Raw genomic sequence first — 7,935 nt, forward strand, 5'->3', positions numbered from 1 at the left:
TGTACCTAAACAGCTAACCACGTTTGACTTGGAAGGTACCTTGGCATGACAAGCTAATCTCTCAAGCAGTTAATTAACAGAACGGATTCAAGTAATAACAGGTGAATTCGACACCATTACCATTTCATTTATCCACTCCCGATATTGGGGTTGTTAGTGCCTGATCCGTTTACGTTCCTTTTCCCCAGGTGTTCTATAAATTGGACAGGACAGGTGTTTTCTGTGGCACTATGTGGTGTTTTTGGGGGCTGCGGGGGGGGGAGGTCAGTGCTTGCTCTGTAACATCAAGCCGCTGACAGGACCTGGCAGTTCATTTGCTCTGCGTGAGGCAGCTGTAACGAACTTCCTGACGGACAGTCGATATATCGACAAGCAGGTCGCCTGGACCACAGTGGCAGAGAGAGGCTCTTGCCAGGCTTACAAAGCTGATTGCAACTCCTCTGATTTCCCAGCTGTTGTCCTCTGCGTGGCACCAAGGGGCCACTGCCTTTAATGGTGAATCGGATTTATTATTCCTTATCGGTGAGCTCACTGCATGCTTTCCTGCACGACACGTTCATAACACGAAAGGCGTTTTCTCAAGATTTACAAAACCTCTATAGCTAGTCCAAGAAAATATTAAAAATTCATATGATGTAAACATATTATTTAAATGCATGTACTGTGACATTTGAAAAAGATGCATGTGAAATGTTTGACATTTATGCTTCAGAAATAAGCCTTGAGGTATCCTTAACGGATCTGTGGTAACGGCAGTCTCTGATTAAAAAGTTCGAACAGAAGCACCCAGCTCAAGCACCTTGTGGTTCGGAGCCGAAGGCGTGGAATGAAAATATCAGAACCACTGTGGGGGGTTTCACTTTAGACACACATACAGTAGGTCGATCGCGCCTGATCACAAGAGAGCCGTCCCTGTGTTGAGTTTCTGTTACACCTTTATAGGGCACGCGGCGCTACATGAAGCTTGCGGTTGGGGGGGGGGGGGGGTTGTTGGGGCGGCAGGTAAGGCGACCACCCCTCTTTCCCATTGCTGACCATCAGGGATCACAACATCAGCTAGATCAGGGGTGGCCAATCTTATCCGCAAAGGGCCGCTGTGTATGCGGGTTTTCGCTGCAACTCCCTAATTAGATCACTAGTTAGAGGACTGATTGGCTGAAAGAGTCTTCACACCTGGGTTTGAACAGCTGACCTACAGGTTATCCCAAAAACCTGCATACACACCGGCCCTTTGTGGATAAGATTGGGTACCCCTGAGCTAGAAACCCCCCCCCGCCGGTCTCTTTCCTTTGTTCTCCCCATACAGCAGCAAGGCCATATTGCAGCAAGCCTACCCCAGGTACGGGGCTCTGTATTTAAAGTCAATCAGTGTGTACAGCTTCACTCTGCCCTTGACATTTACCAGGAACCCATTTCCAATTAAACTTCAAGCTTCTGCACTTCTTGAAGCTGATTACAGATTTTTATGCCGTGTATGTATTTATTTATTTATTTTTAACGGACCAGCTAATTCGTTATTAGACACGCATCTTTAAGGAAGCTCCCCTCTCAACGACCAGACCAAACTGTAGGAGGATGAGATCCTTGCATGCCTTCATCACCGTGGGCCGCCAGAGTATGATTTGGCAGGACCCCCTGAACCCCGTTGCCTTTCCATTTAATGAGGACAAAATGTGTAAGAGCCATGATTGTGCTGAAGTACTTGGTCCATGGGCTGTAGATTGCTTATCATCGGCCTGCTGAAGGTGCATCACAAATCACAAAGTGAATTATTTCCCAGCACAGTGTTTACAAGTGTGAGCATCTCTGCGTGCGTGCGTGTGTGCGTGTATGCGTGTGTGTGTGTGTGTGTGTCTGTGTACTTGTAGGATAACCTCAAAAAGACATGAATATGTGGATAGTATATGTGTGTGTGTATTTGTAGGATAACCTCAATTTTATAAAAATCAGAGAATGCAATCAAAAAACTAAAAAACTAACAAAAAAAATGCTAAAAGTCTTATATTTTGTTTGGTTACTTATGGATAAGGTCAGGGGTGGGTAGGGATTAAGGTTGTCATAACTGGGATCAGGGCTTTTCGCATAAAGACATGAATATGTGGATAGTATATGTGTGTGTGTGTGTGTGTGTGTGTGTGTGTGTGCGTGCGTACAGTACTGTATGTGTACGTCATATACTGAAGCTAAAATAGGACACCGACTATTTTGTGACATCTGCTGCGCAGTTACTAGTTTTTTTTAGTTTCATGGTGTATCTGTCTTTTTCTGCACTATAATGTGTTATTTCTGTAAATAACCAGGAACTTCTCATCGCGTATGGTCATTTTCGCATAGTGCTATAAATTGTTTGCCTAGAATGAATCTTAAAGTCCTTCTAAACAAAATAAGCGATTCCAAAAATGTGGAAAGACAGACAAGTGCCGTCCCTGACACATGGATAGATAAACATTTTATAGCTTGAGTCCGCATCCATTCAGAATCTGATTGCAATTCAAAAGGAAACTGCAGTCACAATGGAGATTCTCCTTTTTCTCTGAAATTGATAAAAAGATTTTATGAATAACTGTTTTGCAGCACAGCTCAGAGTATTATTTGCACTATTTCATTACGTGTTACATACTGTACATACATGTATATACAGTAAATGTGTTTATTTCTCCTTTATTGTTGATGTATATTTACTCATTTAATTTGTAGTGTGTGTGTGTGTGTGTGTGTATAGGTATATATTGAGCCACTTTTACTATAAACACTTTTAAATGTAGTTTCCAGTCTCTTTATTGGTTTTAGGCTACATGTTGGAGAGTGAGACTCTGATATTGTCCTCCTCAGACAACCAGGTGCTCAGGTATTCTGTACCTTTTCCAGAATTGATTCTATAGAAGCTATAATCTCTTTTCTTAATTTGATTTGATTGTGAGGACATTTCCTATAGAGACATTATTCGGAACTTTTAATATATTTCTTGTAAAGGTTGTTCTGAAGTTTTTGTTGAAATCATAACACAGCCCATCTTCATGACATGGCTGCTAGGACAGTGTAGTTATGGACATTCAGACTCTCTCATATCAGATGAGTGTAGAGAAAATGCCCCCCCCCCAAGCCTGAAGCAGCAGGAATCTCAGGGCAACTGGCCCTGTTTAGGAGCTGGGGGAGAATTGCCCAGCCTGCCCCCCTGCCTCTCTGTGCCGCACTGATAACAGCGTCCGCCTCCCTGCTCGGGGCCTCTGGAAGCAAGTCGCTCTGCAGCCACCCAGGAATCTTATCTCCCAGCCAGCGAGGTTCAGGCCAGGGCTCCAATCACCTGGCCCTGTACATATGGAAATGAGATCTGGTCGGGGCTCCGCCCACCTGGCCCTGTACATATGGAAATGAGATCTGGTCGGGGCTCCACCCACCTGGCCCTGTACATATGGAAATGAGATCAGGCCAGGGCTCCGCCCACCTGGCCCTGTGCATATGGAAATGAGATCTGGTCGGGGCTCCGCCCACCTGGCCCTATGCATATGGAAATGAGATCAGGCCGGGACTCAGCCCACCTGGCCCTGTGCATATGAAAATGAGATCTGGTCGAGGCTCCGCCCACCTGGCCCTATGCATATGGAAATGAGATCTGGTCGGGGCTCCGCCCACCTGGCCCTATGCATATGAAATTGAGATCAGGCCGGGGCTCCGCCCACCTGGCCCTGTGCATATGAAAATGAGATCTGGTCGAGGCTCCGCCCACCTAGCCCTATGCATATGGAAATGAGATCAGGCCAGGGCTCCGCCCACCTGGCCCTGTGCATATGGAAATGAGATCTGGTCGGGGCTCCGCCCACCTGGCCCTATGCATATGGAATTGAGATCAGGCCAGGGCTCAGCCCACCTGGCCCTATGCATATGGAAATGAGATCTGGTCGGGGCTCCGCCCACCTGGCCCTATGCATATGAAATTGAGATCAGGCCGGGGCTCCGCCCACCTGGCCCTGTGCATATGAAAATGAGATCTGGTCGAGGCTCCGCACACCTAGCCCTATGCATATGGAAATGAGATCAGGCCAGGGCTCCGCCCACCTGGCCCTGTGCATATGGAAATGAGATCTGGTCGGGGCTCCGCCCACCTGGCCCTATGCATATGGAATTGAGATCAGGCCAGGGCTCAGCCCACCTGGCCCTGTGCATATGAAAATGAGATCTGGTCGGGGCTCCGCCCACCTGGCCCTATGCATATGGAAATGAGATCAGGCCGGGGCTCAGCCCACCTGGCCCTGTGCATATGAAAATGAGATCTGGTCGGGGCTCCGCCCACCTGGCCCTATGCATATGGAAATGAGATCAGGCCAGGGCTCAGCCCACCTGGCCCTGTGCATATGAAAATGAGATCTGGTCGGGGCTCAGCCCACCTGGACCTATGCATATGGAAATGAGATCTGGTCGGGGCTCCGCCCACCTGGCCCTATGCATATGGAAATGAGATCTGGTCGGGGCTCCGCCCACCTGGACCTATGCATATGGAAATGAGATCAGGCCAGGGCTCAGCCCACCTGGCCCTGTTCATATGAAAATGAGATCAGGCCCCAAACCATGGGTGGCCACTGTAGTGCCTGTAGAAGTGAACTGACCCAACCCAGGTACCTGTGGCAGCTTCTATAGCCTCTTACCAAACATTTTCAGAAAAAAAGTCCCTGTGCTGCTAATTGCTTGGGGATCTGCAGCTTAAGAAATGTGTTAGAATCACTGTTTAAGGAGAATTTGCTTGGATATGCCTGTTAAACTTGAGGTGTGAAAAATCTTAAAAAAAAAAATTTCAGGATATCAAAATGTAATTTTTATTATTTTAAATATTTCCCACAGGTTGAAATTTTATGCCAAAATTCCTCCCCCCTCCCTTTGCCTTGAGGGAATCAAAGATAATATATACAGTATGTCTTGATATAATTATTTTCCTGGAAGGATCTCACTGATACCTTCCTAGTCTGACTATTGGGAAGTGCAATTCTAGTAAAGGTGGAAATTAATATATTTTACTTGTTCCTTTGTTTGTTTGGTTGCTAATGTTTAAACAGTTTAACACTCTGCACACCGGCAGAGATCTTGACTTAATTTTAATATAGTATATGGTTCAAAGGGTCACATATGTGCTTGAGGAAAATTCATCTAAAGGACAGTTCAGAGTGCCCTCGTTAGATTAGGTGCCAGAAGATGCACCATAAATTCCCCGCTTTTAAGCCGTCTGCCTAATGTACAAAGCAAGGCCAAAAGAGTCCCAGAGGTTCATCCAAAATCCCAATTTGTAGTTACAATGAAAACCAGTGTCCCCCATTTTGTTTTGTCTTCTAATGAGTCGCTCATGTGCTCCGGCCCAAGAGGATGACAACAAAAGGATCGTTTCAATTACTTTCTCTTTGATGCCATTTAAACACAGAAACACTAAGGAAAATATTACATTTTTTCCACAGCTTTTAAAGAGGGTTTTTAATGATTAAAGTGCATAAAACAAAGTCAGATTTTTTTTTATCATTATTATTAGCTGTGAGTACGAATGAGACTCCTTAGACACCCAGGCTGATTACCAAAACATGCATGGCGTAAGGGAGTCTACCAGGAGACCTAATAAATCGGGAGGTGAGCCTCGGAAGCAATGGAAGAACGGACACCCATTTCTCGGATTTTAAAGATCAAACCCAGGGACACCAGTTGGCCCTGTTTAGGTATTGTAATGAATGTACGCCGTGATAAAAACGTGGACTCCCATTAGACTTGCTAATGAGGAATATGCATGTGATGTTGCGAAGCCCTTGTTCCCGCTGAAGGCTTTTTGATTACTTATCGTGAGGGATCATTGCGCTTCCCCAAAGGAAATCTGCCATTAGCGCAAAGTTCATGATTGGCGACCGGTGGGTGGGCAGTGCTTTCGGAATTAATGTGGCCCTGAGCCATTTTTTTTTTTTCTTCCTTGAGATGATTTTTTTCCAATCAGCAGATGGGAGACCATTAGGGGCGAGTTCGCGGCCGGAGACGAGGAGGCACTCGTCCGCCTGAGCAGATGTGGCCCTCCAAAAATGCATCTGCCAGCCTCGATCCGGGGGCCGCGGCCCTGCTGGCGGGGGGGATTCACCAGTCGTTGGCTCATCACGCTCTGGGGATGCATTGCTGCTATGCTGCACATTAGGGACCTCATTTCCGTATGAGTTACAATCCACAGGAAAGCCTGACTTGATGCCTGAGAAGCCAGTTAAGAGGAAATTATGTCCTGTTCCTGTTTTTGTACATTTTAGGGACAATAAACAGAGTCAGGATATAAAAGCCCTCATTCCCAAAGATATCTTATACCATAAGGTGTTCCAGCTGCTTTGCCCAGGATCAAAAATGAAGTGTCGAGCCATTTCGTTGTCCCAAATGTCAAGAAGAAGGAAACCGAAGGAGTAAAACAAAGCGGCTCAGTTAGGCTGCCAGTGATTGCACCAGGATCCCAGGTTTACCATCCGCAGGCTTGATGTGGGTGGGGTTTTCCTCAATGAGAATGAGGGGGGGAGGTGTGTGATGGGGGGGGGGGGGGGGGGGGCTGGGGGTACAGGAGGTCCCCCCATGCTGTATACCTACCTGCCTCTGCAGTACAGTTTCCACTGATAATACACCATTGGAGTAGAAAATGCCACTATCAGACCATCTGACTGGAAGCTGACCTGAATGACCATATAAGGGAGTGGTAGCTCCAGTGGGCGTGGCACTTTCACAGCTGCTGGCATTTTCACATGAACATTCTTCCATCCTTCTTCCAGTCACTTACCCCGGTCCGGGCCTGTATCGGTAGGGCTGATGCCAATGTCAGTTGGCATGGTGCACAAGTCAGGGGGCACCCGGGACAGGAACACCACTATCACAGAGCACACGTTCACCACGGGCAGTTCATAGACACCAGTGAAATGAGCTGCTTGTTACTGGGTGGTAGAAGGCAACAGACCCCAAGTAACTGTACACAATACACAGAAAGCCGAACCAACTCAGGAGGTGTGACACAAAAGAGCCACCCGCTGAGCCACAATGTTGCTGATGTACGTGCACAGAAACTGGAAACAGAACTGCAACTTTGTATTTTTGCTTTATTTTGTGTGTGTGTGTGTGTGTGTGTGTGTGTGTGTGTGTGTGTGTGTGTGTGTGTGTGTGTGTGTGTGTACTCAAATAATGCTTAACTCTCATTCCATTTATTCATTCATTCACCATTATCCTGTTTAAATTCTATATGAAATCTGAATTTCAAATATTTATTGTATTATGTATCATTAGTTTTTGGAATAATTCAAATAAAACCCTTGGCAACAGTCTCATTGCATTTTTGGATATATATATATTGCAGCATCTTCACATAATTTAGCACAGTCTAAAAAATGTAGGCCTATTCTCTGGATGCCCTTCCAGAGGAAACTGTTGCACGTTTCATTAGCATGTCTTTGTGCAGTGCAGAGCGCCGGCATTCTCAGCAGAGCGTGGCGACGTTAGGAATGTGTGCACCTCTGTCGCTCAACCTTCCTGTCCAGCCAAGACTGAACCCAGGTGCCCGGGAGCACCATGCTATTGGCAGTGTGCTCAGCGTGCCTGTTTAAACCATGTCCTGAATGCCAAATCCGCCATTCAGCCAGCAGCCAATGATATTGCAGCTTTATGCTCAGAATGGGTACTGACTCTCTCTGTCTTTCTCTCACTCCTTCTTGCATTTTTCTTTTGTCTGTTTCTTTCTATTAACTTCTTTTAATATGCAGTAATACTTAAAGTTATAACACTAAGCAATAACAGTATATATATTTAAAATATAAATAGAATATAACAAATTAAATCAATATTAGATGCTTAAATATCACCAGTCACACATATGTGTGTGCACAAAAGCCTTTTCTGCTGTGAACTTCTGGAATCTGAATGCTTATAACTTAACTGTGATGTACAATTACATGT

This window comes from Paramormyrops kingsleyae, chromosome 7, assembly GCF_048594095.1.
Source record: "Paramormyrops kingsleyae isolate MSU_618 chromosome 7, PKINGS_0.4, whole genome shotgun sequence".
Taxonomy (NCBI): domain Eukaryota; kingdom Metazoa; phylum Chordata; class Actinopteri; order Osteoglossiformes; family Mormyridae; genus Paramormyrops; species Paramormyrops kingsleyae.